Source organism: Musa acuminata, chromosome BXJ3-1 (genome assembly GCF_036884655.1).
Source record: "Musa acuminata AAA Group cultivar baxijiao chromosome BXJ3-1, Cavendish_Baxijiao_AAA, whole genome shotgun sequence".
Taxonomy (NCBI): Eukaryota; Viridiplantae; Streptophyta; class Magnoliopsida; order Zingiberales; family Musaceae; genus Musa; species Musa acuminata.
This window is the reverse complement of record NC_088349.1, coordinates 5,610,596-5,621,470: the sequence shown is the minus strand read 5'-3', so window position 1 is coordinate 5,621,470 and position 10,875 is coordinate 5,610,596. Positions and strand designations below refer to the sequence as shown.

Sequence of the window (10,875 nt, the reverse complement as noted above, 5' to 3'; positions counted from 1 at the left end):
AAAATAGGGGGTGACCATTTAAGAATTATAAAAAGGGGCATCATCCGGGAAAATCCCAAAAAGAGAGTATTTTCTTGGGCAACATCCTTTTTTTTTCTGCTGCATTAAATTTTCTATAAAAGAAAAATAATTTGAGATGGCATTATAAGATGGTCTCATATGCTACTTGCTTAGTCTACACCAACTATCGCTCATGACCCTTCCTTGATAAGGAGGATTTGATGGACTTAAAAAGGAGATTTCATAAAGCATCTTCCCGAATACAACAAAAGGGAGGTGGTTGCAAGGGAGCATCTGGTTTAGTAAATGTTGACTCAGTTTCTACAAGAATTTTTACCATACAGTGTACAAATAGAATATTTAGCAGAGAATGTGGCAAAGCTATCACATTAAATTGTTTCATCGAATCCATAGGAGATATGACTTTGTTTGAATGCATCTTTGTCAAAAATGGTGAGGTTCATATTCCTAGTGTTGCACCTTTCTTATAATTTAACATGATTCTCTTATGTTCTAAGGTCTGATGAGCTCCAAACAATTTTTGATCTGGTGGGTGTTCAGCTACAAATTTTTCTATCCTCTGTCAGCATGATATTAAATGCACATTGCAATTAATATGTCAAGTTCAACAACAATTGAACTGATTACCACTTGGCATTCAATCAATTCTGTAAAATGTACTCATGGCCATGATGCATTGTTCTATGAAAGTTAGTACACAGAGACCACCACTCACCACTTAATCAATATGATTGTTTGATTTCATTTTGAACCTTCTGGTGCTGGTAGTTGCAGCCTATTCTTAGCCTATTGAAGCTGTCTGGTCTATGCCTGGGTATGTCCTTTGCTCATTTATGTGCTTTATGGCTACCACTCCTTTGGATTGAATCTAGAAGCTACACTACTATCATCAGAAGCATAATTACTGTTATGAATTCTCATCTTTCTGTAGTAAGTCTAAAATTTTCGCTGATAGGTGTTCTTGAATCATATTGGAAGTTCAACTGTGTCTACCCATCAAAAGTTTTTCATGAGTTAATACACAGAGACAAATTCCTACACCACTTAATTATTACGATCATTAGATTTCATTCTGAACCTTCTGAGGCCACAACAATTTATTGCTAGCAGTTGCAGCCTATTCATGGCCTATTGAAGCTGTCTGGTTCATGTCTGACTATGCCTTTGCTCGTCTGATGCTTTATGTCCACCTCCCCTTTAGATTGAATCTAGTCGCTATGCTACTATCAATGGCTTCTCATATTTCTGTAGTGAGTGAGCCTATAAAATGTTAGTTGATAAGTGTTTTTGAAGCATATCGGAGGCTTGGTAGTGTTTGTTCATGCTAAATTTTTCATAGATTTGTATGTGTTCGCACGAAGGAGATTAGACTAAAAGCATTCAGCAGCATCCACGGTTGGAAGACAGCAAGAAGTTGTTTGATTCCCTTCTTTTGCTATTCTTTCTTCAAATATTGATCATGTAACAGTTTTCCTACATAAGAATTAATCTTTCTCATGTATCTTTTGGTATGTGAGTTGGCCATGGGGGCCATTTGTGAGAAGTGCTAGTCTCTTTGGATCTTCAACATATGTAGTCATATACACTAAAAGAAGAATAAAGGATAGTTTGATACTGTTGCTTGATAATTCTCATTAATGCTGACTATTAGGAAGTTTTTCTTCTGTGTTTGAATTTTGAGATTTTGGCAATAAGCAAAAGGTAGGTATAGGATGCTTGATTACTACTTTAAAGGCAATAAGCAAAAGGTAGATAAATCTTCATATGTAAAGGGCTAAAGGCTGAGGACATCTTCTTTAGATGTTTATTTTTAAGCTGTGTGGATCCAGTTAATGATATTTGATAAAAAGATAACAATGAGGATGGGTTTTACATGAAATCTATCTAGTGGCATCAAATTTGCAGAACACCAGTACATAAAGAATATAATCATAATATGGTAAAGCAACTAAGCTCTGTTGATTGGAAAAGGCTTGGATGATGATGATGATGACAATGACTGATAATGATGAATATTAAACTATTTTATTTTGGTCAATGTTTAATTATGTTTTTAATGAAAAAAATGTCATTTCTATAATGTCAAACGATCTAATAATTCACATCAAGAATAGTTGTTTTAGAATCTTATTTGCAATGACATATTTCTATATCCATCCTGAACATCATTGCAGAATTTCCAACTGAAAGTATTTTTCATTTGCAGAAATAAGATTGCTTTTTTTATTACTTCTTTTAAATATATACTCCAAACTATTCTTGAAAAGCATTTCTCTTGTCTCCTTGTTGTTAAACAATTGACCACTGGTAATTTTGGATTGATCAATATTTGCCAGATATTAGGACCCAATAGTTCGGTGGCATTGAATCTGGTGCTATTACCTTTCTTTGAAAAAGAAGATATTCACATTTTTGCTCAAATCGAAGGATGCTGCTTTTCCAGACCGCTTTATTCCTGGAATGAGATCGGATTCTGCCAAAACCATAATTAGTGCTTGCAAATATCAAATTGATTTATATATTTAAAGCTTCATTTATTTGGTTGCCCTGTATTTTTGTAGGCTTTTGGAACGTGCATGTCATCTTACTCATCATGTGACCACTGTAGTAAAATACTTCAAAGATGAGAATTTTTAAAAGTATCTTTGAGATTTTATGCCAGCACTTTTAGCAAGTTCATAAACATTCTTATTTGTTACTCATTTAAGTTTCATTTTTCTCTTTTATATCTTATTATCAGTATGTAAAAGCTTCATTCAATGAACCCAGAACAACAATCAGTTTTCAGCAGCGAAAGTGTTTTTTGTTATGCAACTGATGGGGACTTGGAGATTTATTCTGGGTTCTGTGTGCAGAACTTTGTTGTGAAGGATCAGTTTGTTAATGCATGGGAAGAATTCAACTCAAAAACCTTGATCAAATAGATGAAGTTCAAAACCTTGTTCTTGTCCAATGAATTAAGTATATTTCACTTGTATATTTATTCTTAGGTACAAAATGATGACCTAAAAATTATTGTTTGACACAGAATAATTCCTAGATTGACCAATGAATTTTTTTTTGCAGAGAAAATGGTCCATCAAAACAAATTGCATCATGATGGTCATGTAATTTTTGGCAACAGGAATGCAGGTATCATGACATTGGATTGCTAGCATAGACTCAAGAGTTCAGAGAGGTCAGAGAAACTTTGTGGTCTTGGCTTTTAGTTTCAACCATTTGCTGGGAAATGTTTTTTAAATCAGATCTAGTAGGCATTTAGCTGTTTCCAGTGTGTTCATATGATGTTTATACTTTATAGTACAAATCCTTGCCATATATCATGGCAAGTACAAATCCTTGCCATATGTGCCACAGCTACACACTAATATCATGAGATATTAACCACACCAAAAATAGAAAATAGAATAGTTTCTTGAAGATGCTTTGTACTTTCAATTAATACTGCTTAAATTTGTGTCCCAACAAAAGTTAAAAATCTATGAATGAATTGAGTTTGAACCCCTTGTAAAACATAAAATCCAACAGAAATCTGTAACCAAATAACTGAACAAATACAACATACAATATCTCTTGCATAAGACCCAGAATTTATATGCATCATCTGTTCCTCAAGTTTTAAACTGGTGCACAGACAATTATGAGCTGTTAGAAATCATGATATATGAAATGCCCAATAGAACAGAACTTATGAGCCAAGATATTGAATATTTCAACAATATTTGATAAATGAATTGCATTGAAGCTTGTCTTTGCTCCCTTCTTTCACCCATTCAGTTTTATAGTCTTTTGGAGCAAAATCCCCATTGCAAATTGGGTAGTGCAACTTTCTCAGGTAGAACTGCTAACTTTTTTCCCATTGTTTTTTAATCTCCTTTAGCTCTGACAAGTTTGCCTTAAATCACATGTATATCTATAACTTCACATGATCTAGATTGCTGTTTTCTCTTTTATTGTCTTGCCAGTTTCCTCATATAATCATGCCTCATGAGTCATGGCCATCCCATACAAAGTAGAGATAATAGACAACATGGCATTCTTCAATACAGTTTTGAACTCTAAATTTTCAGGCACTTACCAGTGGCAAGCAGGCAATGCTAGTTGTTTATTAGGGCTTCAGCAATTGTAGCATCTGTAGTCGGTGATAGCTAATGCGTTGCTTGAATCATGCAAGAGCTTCACATGAGAAGAAGAGAGCCAAAGGTAGCCAAGGACAAACTTGCCAGCAACTCGCAAACAAGGAGATTTTGTTACAAGGCAATGCCGGCAAGTCATCCTTGGCTGCATTCCACTCTCTGCCTCTTCATGCAAAGCCCTCAGCAAGCATCTTCATTCCCTTATTCCCCTCTAGCAGGTATGCAGCCCTTTCCTCTCCATAGCAGGTACGCAACCCTTTCCTCTCCATAGCATTCCATCTTGCAACTTCTACTACGTGTTCTGGACAGATGAAAGAGTTGGTATATATAGGCCAGGGTAGTGTGTTGGTAATTCATGGAATGTGCCTGATCCTTCTGGTTCCTGTGGATAGCCAATGGGGTGATACGGAGAGGAATTCCCCAAAGTATGTGATACGCGCTGCCTATTAGGAGATATTCCAATTTTGGTATTATGCTGACTTGCTGAGGTCTCAAAATGGACAAGTGGTCCAATCTCCATTACTCATGGGATTTTAGGCCTTATAAGAAGGCTGTGAAGGTGGTCTGTGGGGGCGGTTTTCTTCTTGCGATGTTTGGTAGGCTGTCATGGGAATAGAATCATGGGTGGAGGCCACACTGAGATATGGAGAGGGCTCATGTGTGTCTCGTGATTTCAAGGATGAGTCATAAGATCCGCTTCTTATTGACTCTGTCAAATTTCATAGCTTGCATAATTTGAAAGAGTGTTTCACTCCCTTTTCTGTACTATTTTCTCCAGATTTTATGCATTGATTGGTTTAGTTGCCTTAAATCTCATAGGCTTCCTTAGTTGTCATTGAGAAAACATCTGATGTAAGTGCCATTGCTGCCAGGTCCTTTCTGTAGATGCTTCTACCACAACCTACCATCAATGAGTTTGATATCCTTTTTTGCTTCCAGTCATATAAGAATTCACAATAAACTATTATAGGAGTTTTATTATTGGGTCATTTTAGGACATCTCAGGACATCGTAGTTAATTCCTTCATTCCTTGGAAAGGTAATATATACTTGATAATAAGGCGGGAGGTGACAGTGATCAGTTCATGATTGGAAGGCCAATTGTAGGATTGATCTGGTCAGGAAATTCTTGTAGAATTCTTGATCAATAAGATTTTGAATAAATTGGAGATCTGTCATGGCTCATCTGTAGTATTTAGTCTTCCATTTGTTTCGTCAGTGAATATGTTATTTGGATGGGCATTTTTCTTGTCAGGTTGCGACTGAAGGGTGTCATCCACTTGGTCCACTTGGACAAGTGGGAGGCTGAATACCCCTTTGACATTAAAGAGGGTCATTGGAAATACGTAATTTATTTCCACGAATTTGAGCATCTTTTTTCGTTAGATCTCGTGGGACACAGTCCTTTCCCACAGGCTATTTAGGTTCGTCCAATATAGAATTGATAAACCCTTTTTATTGCTTGTCGAGGAATCAGATTCTATCAAATATAAAGGTTAGGGCCAGAAGTCTCAATCTCTGAGACGACTCTTTAACCTCCCACTTGCCTTATTCTTTAACTCCATTTCTTTTCGAGCTTGCCCCCTTTTTGGTGTTTTCTTCCAGTAAGATTAGAGGACAAGGAGTCCAGCATTTTATAATGCATCTGTCAGCTAAAATGTATATATATTATATATATTGAAAAATGGAATAGTTGTGTCCCTTATATCTTAGATCTCGATTTTTTTAAAATGCAATATTTTTTATTTCAAGAAAAAAAAAAATACTACTCAGGTTAATTCATGAATGGTTATCTCGATGATGGATGTTTATAAAATGTCAGAGTCGCAGAGTTATGCATCTTTTTGGCCCCAATTCTGAAGATTAATTTGTGAATTTGATATTCCATACAAGCGCTGAAGACCTCTTGGTTTCGGAATCATCCTGCAAGTTACTTCTCAGAGAAGGCTAATCATCCGCCAGTGTGGCCACCAGCCTAAATCATTACAAATAGGACAACACCTGCAAAAGAGGGAAACAGTAGATCATATCCGTAACTTTGGTCGGGTTCACTGTCAATGGTTCCTGTTCATTGAATTGCTCTGGTCACTGACGTAGTCAGGTCCTTCACATGGCAGCATATATTATTACTGTGTTCTATTTCCAAGTTGGTTCCGTACTATTTCTTTATTATACGTGCATGACAGCATATATTACTTGTTATTTCTTTATTCTTCGGTGAAAGAAGCTTTTTTGGTGCATCGACAAAAATCTTTGCATGGAAGTGCAGAGGATATGATAGTTTAAATTACTGGGCTTTCTGGTGTGCAGCTCAGCCATTGGGCCTGTCGGCCACTCAAGTTGTACCTCGTGCGGGTGTGGTTCTTCTCTAGTTAGTGCGATGATGGGCTGGCCCTTCTCTTGCAGTTAAGTTGCTCAACTTCTTTTGTTTATACTCAATCAAGAATATGTCTTTAAAGAAAATGTTGACTTGTAGATCAACATCACCTGCTCTTCTCAGTAATTAAGTACAATGTAATGCATTTATTTTTTATGGTATTCATAATAAAAAAATTGTTGAGAAGATACCTTTTATCACTGGGATAATGATTATGTCCACAAAAAGTAGTAGGCGATATGGCTAGCCTGCACTATTGATTGGAACTGTTGGCTTCTAACTAGTCCATTTTGGATTATAGCAACAAACTATTTGTGGTTTGGGACTTTTTGCAGTTTATTCAGTCAGTGCTAGTGATATGGCATCTTTAAAATGCCAGAATTTACTCATAGGCGAGTCAACATTTTACCATATTCTATAGCATGAACAAGCAAATTTATGCACTGTACTCTTCTCGTACATACCCTTCATAAATCTCTAACTCCTCCACTATACCCGTAAAGTCTATGAGTCAGCTAGCGTTATGGTTGAAGCAACATGTAGGAGTCCATGAACAATGTCCAACCATATAACATGACTCGTTCTTACATAATTCCAAATTATCATATTGTCGTTATTGTAGTAATTAGAATATTTAATTCTTTCCAATGCCAATTTACCCATCTTTTAATATCCAATTTTTGTTTCAATTACCTCTTAATTCTTTTTATTCAATTTCTGTGGCTTGCGTATGTAAAAAACTTTATTCATTTGATATTTTCAAGAGAGTGGGTATGAACTTGTTTTGGTTGGTCTGATTGTTTGATCAACTAATCTGGATTTATCTCTGCAGGAGGAGAATGGCTGGCCAAATCTTGTGCTTGTTTTGAGGGCATTTTGAGGGAGTCAAACGTTTTGAGCATTAAGGAAGAACTTTAATTTAAGGATTAAAGGACAATGCCAAATCTTTTTATCTCCCCTCTCCTTTCTGTGCATAACCAAAATCTCACATTCCACCGGCTCTGCAAAATTCCATTGGCATGTTTGTCCCATTAGTTATAGTCCAAAGCGTCGAGTATCCTTAGAACCCCATAACAGTGGCAGTACTCTCTCGGAGGTCACAATCAAATCTTAGTTTATCGTCCTTCTCCTTTTGGCACTTTTTTGTTGTTGCACAGGATTAGAAGGGATGCTGTGGCTGGTAATGTTGAAATGTTTTACTGGTAATGTTGAAATGTTTTACGGTCCAGCCTCACAGGTTTAATGGAAAGTATATGGCTTTTGATACAAGCAGGTTGGTCCAAACCGTTCCATCAGATCATGAGAAGTTCGATCTCTATGCATGTCAAGCTACTTCATCTTTGGGTATACTTATTCTCCTTTCCCTTTGTTCCATAACTGTCTTGTTTTCTACCAAGCTGTATGATTTCCATTCCTATCTCTTGGTATTGGACTACTGCTAGAGTTCCTCGAATTCACTGGCCTCTCCCTCCTTTGAAGAAGACCAAGCCTCAGGTTTGCTTCTTACTTGATAATGTGATATTTTACGAAGAAAATGTGATGCAGATGTAGAAAATTTTGGCTCAAACCCTTCTTTTACTTTGGAGGGATTTAAGCAACTGAGAACAAGTGAAGTCTGATGGGTTGGAAATAATTCGGAAGTTCTAATACTCTTCTGTACCAGGGTAATCATATTTCTGAATTATATTTCTAACGTGAATGGTTTGTCTAAATAATATTCTCGACAAATGTTCAATAGGTAGAAGCCAAGCCAATAAATATGTACAGATTTAAGTTGATCACAAAGGCAAGAATGGTTATTACAAGCAAACATCAGCTGCAAAATGTATTCCAGAACTTACAAAAAGATTGGTTATGTTCGATATCATATTAAGGATCTTTTTTGCCATGTTTTTTTTATATTGATTACACCACATTATTTGCGAGGTTAATAATGTACCCAGTAAGCAGATTTGGGTGGTTTAATGTTTATTGTATGTAGGTGAGTCCTCATCCTCTGAAGCATGCACACATTTGATTTCTGATGCTTGTGAAGACTTACTTCTGGAATCTCTTTAATTTCCTGTAATCTCTTTGTTTAATTGCATATAGTGTTTCTGTCGAGGAAAAGAAATCTAAATCCTCATTTTAATTCTTTCCTTTAAATTGATGACCTGTTTCTTTCTTCAAAGTATTGATGATCTGTTTGATTTCTGATGCTTGTGAAGACTTACTTCTGGAATCTCTTTAATTTCCTGTAATCTCTTTGTTTAATTGCATATAGTGTTTCTGTCGAGGAAAAGAAATCTAAATCCTCATTTTAATTCTTTCCTTTAAATTGATGATCTGTTTCTTTCTTCAAAGTATTGATGATCTGTTTGATTTCTGATGCTTGTGAAGACTTACTTCTGGAATCTCTTTAATTTCCTGTAATCTCTTTGTTTAATTGCATATAGTGTTTCTGTCGAGGAAAAGAAATCTAAATCCTCATTTTAATTCTTTCCTTTAAATTGATGCTCTGTTTCTTTCTTCAAAGTATTGATGATCTGTTTGAAACACTTGATTCAGATATTTATATGTTGAAATTGAAGAGGTGATCATTCTGAGATCAGTCTTGTAAAGGAGAAAAAAAGGCCAAATCTAAAAGCTCATTGTTCTGCAAGCAATAAGAGATTACCTCTCACTTACTATTTTGTCTCGCGTTGGCGCAGGTAAGCAAGGATGTGGGAGGACCTTAGCGGAGTGCCACCGGTTACAGAAGCGCACGATTGAGGGGGCCAAGTTCCACCTGTTCTCGCCTTCCACTGCCGCACTCTAGGCGGAGCTGCAGGACTGGCTTCTTGCCTCGGGGCCTGGTTCCAGGCCCAGCGGTGCTCGCCCGCTAACCCTTGAGGCCGGCCTCCATCCCCCAGCCGTTCCGTCAACGGCGATGAACGGGATGGAGATGTAACAGATGTTCGCGTCGGTGGCGGCAGAGAGGGAGTAATTAGAACCGGGACGGAGGAAGAAGCCAGACACGAATGTGGCCGACGGTGGGATTGGGCGAGAATCAGGGCGAGTCAACGGGTGGTTTGACCAATAGTGGCTACCGAGTTGGACGTTGTTTTAGCTTGACTCGGCCATCAGATTCATGTATAAATGGCTGTGATGGCATTGGACAAAATATAATTGATAAGAAAAGTATTTAAAGAGGACTCCAAAATCGTCTGTGTCTACCAAATTGCATATACAAGTACATAGGTAAGTTGCATAATAATTATTATAATAACAAGTAATTTGCATAATAATAATTAGATAATAATTAATTTGACTTTATTGGATGGATGCTAAGAAGTGCGTCTTAAGAATTAATTATATAGGTAAAGTTCTAAATTTTCAGGAGGTTACAATGTTGAAATTTAAGAGGTAAATATGCTATTTTCGAACTTTTGAAGTATATATATATATATATATATATATATATATATATATATATATATATATATATATATATATATATATATATATATATATATATATATATAACCTATATATCAGCAATATATTCACAAATATAAAAACTGACACAACATATAAATTAAAAAAATATATTTTTGAAATCCTTATCTATTTTTCATCATAATATTATTATCTGCAGCAAACCAATTTTTTATTTAGACTGCGATCCTCGTTTGAAAATTTCTGGAAATCCACCATATAAAGCTCAATGAATTAAAATTAAGACCACCAATTATAAAAAAATATCAAATAAATATTTTTTTATTTTTCTTTCTAGAAATATCTAAATTAGTACCCAGAAAACATTTGACACCGCCACCAAGTTGCCCTCGACACGCCACAACTCAGTCGTAGATATGACGAATAGTAACGGTCACAGGTGTATAAGAGCAAAACCCACACAAGAGAGCAAAGAGGGTGGAGGAGACGAAACCGGAAGTCGTTCTGGTGGTGACGAAGGGTGGGTTCGGCCTCCCCACCTGCTTTCAGACTAAGCGTCGTTGCCATCGTCATCACCGCCTGCGCCACCAGAACGGTGGGCATGCGCAGCGCTCATCGGGGTTGGACGGGCCGATGGCCAAGTTATATTCATTTAAAGCATCTTGCATACAATAAGACAAAACAGTTCGAATCGAAACCATAGGCGTCATAGAGAACTCCTTACAAATGTTTGAACCCGTTTGCCTTGTGGTTTATATTTATGTCTTTGTTACAAATGTTAAAGAGTTGCAATTACTTGCTGCTTTCAGAACATTGACTTTTAGATTTCTAGTCCTTTTATACATATGTATGATTTGTGACCATCTAATATTAATGGTAAAGAGTCAATTTTTTGTAATATTTGGTTTTTAAACTCTTAAATGA

General features: G+C 36.3%; 1 long non-coding RNA gene across 2 annotated transcripts; it reads left to right on the top strand.

The window, feature by feature from the left end:
• Positions 1–4,138: 4,138 nt before the first annotated feature.
• Positions 4,139–9,685, top strand: LOC135629300 (uncharacterized). Of its 2 annotated transcripts, XR_010493183.1 has the most exons (4): positions 4,139–6,562; positions 7,367–7,714; positions 7,808–8,198; positions 9,225–9,685. It is a non-coding gene; the product is annotated as an uncharacterized LOC135629300 (long non-coding RNA). The 2 variants fall into 2 exon arrangements; XR_010493182.1 differs by having other exon boundaries at positions 7,367–8,198.
• The last annotated feature ends 1,190 nt before the right edge of the window (positions 9,686–10,875 follow it).